Raw genomic sequence first — 1,772 nt, 5'->3', positions numbered from 1 at the left:
GTACTAGGATTTTTGACATTTGTCCAAGTCCTTCTGTTGCACCTCCTCCCCCATATTTTGTTACATGGTTTATTTTAATGATTTTATTAATTAAAAACCAATAATAAAAAAAATGAAAGACTAACTTATGTTTTTAATCAAAACCCTAATCCTATGTTTTCTTGGAGTAATGCCTACTATCTTTTGTTTCCGGAACCTCTGCTAATTTTTATTAAAAACACTAATCTTATGTTTTCTTTTCATTATGCCTCCTATTTTTGAATAAAAATCCTAATCCTATATTTTCTTTTCAGAGTGCCTCCTATTTTTGAATCAAAATAATAATCTTATGTTTTCTTTAGCAAATGTTTGTTATTTTTTAATCAAAACAATAATTGTATGTTTTCTTTTCGTATTGTCTCATATTTTTTTAATCAAAACATTAATCCTATTTTTTTTTGGAATGCCTCTTATTTTTTAATCAAAACCATAATCTTATGTTTTCCGCTGGGAATGCCTGGTATTTTTGAATCAAAACAATAATCATATTCTTTCTTCAAGTAACATCTCATATTTTTTAATGTCTCCTATTTCTAAACCCTAATATTATGTTTTTTTTTTGGAATGCCCCCTATTTCTAAATAAAAATTGTGATCATATTTTTTCTAATAGTTTTTATTTTTTAAGTTCTTTATTAGTTTGCTGAAATTTGAAAACTTGTCGTTTTCTGCAAATTTTTTAATCTTATCCTTTTTGGGTTTTCTCGTATCTTTTTTTATTCCATTTATTGTAAATTTATAGGCTAAGGAGGATCATTATTGTAATAGTTATTTTTCCTTGAGTAATAAACCTTACTCTAGTTTTTGCCCAATCCCTCGCAATCTTTGATCAACATGTTAGAAGGCTTGTCACCGCATTCATACCCGGATCAACATTTTTTTGATGATTATCACCGCATCGATTTAGTACCGGAGACGAATTGATCATGCCACCGTGGTGGACGGGATGCCCTAAGTAATGGATGCAGGATATCTATGAGCGCGACTATGATGCCCGATTTGAGCAGCAAGTTGGTTGCCTTTCATAACATCAAGTGGACTGGATGCTGAAGGAGTTTACCGAGTAGTTCACACAAATGATGGGAAGCATCAATCAAGGATATACATCAGAGAGTGGGGGTGATGACTTCATCGCAGATGACAATGGGTATTTTGCCGACATTGCTTTGGCATGGTGTCGTAAACGGCATGATCATATGGGCGATGCTAGGACCCACCGCGATGAAGATCAGCATTGGGAATCTAGCATAAGGGTTGTGATTCCAGAATTTCATGGTGGAATTAAATTAGAGCAATTCCTCGACTTGCTAGCTATAATAAGGATATCTTAAAATTCAAGGCGATCACCAAAGACAGGAGAGAGCCATTAGTGGCGATGAGGCTTTGTAGCAGTACAACAACATAGTGGCAGCAACTAAAGCTAATACGTAGTAGGCTTAGGAAAGCCAAGATTAATTCTTAGGAGAAGATAAGGAAATGCATGCGCTATAGTTTCTTGCCCCACAATTACCAACATTTTATTTTTAGCCGCCTACATAATCCTGTAGCTGTGGGTAATCACACCGTGGAGGAGTATATCTAGGTTTGGATTTCCAGATCCAGGAGATCATCAACCTGTTCGACCCAATCTCCATCTCATCGGCCAATTAATAGGCATTGATTATCGAGTTGCAATATCACCACTATATCCCTATAAGCTCAGGGAAAGCAGCTGGAGGAAACAAATCTCTTGCC

Source organism: Dioscorea cayenensis, chromosome 1 (assembly GCF_009730915.1).
Source record: "Dioscorea cayenensis subsp. rotundata cultivar TDr96_F1 chromosome 1, TDr96_F1_v2_PseudoChromosome.rev07_lg8_w22 25.fasta, whole genome shotgun sequence".
NCBI classification, from domain to species: Eukaryota; Viridiplantae; Streptophyta; class Magnoliopsida; order Dioscoreales; family Dioscoreaceae; genus Dioscorea; species Dioscorea cayenensis.
Note: the sequence above shows the minus strand (reverse complement) of the source record.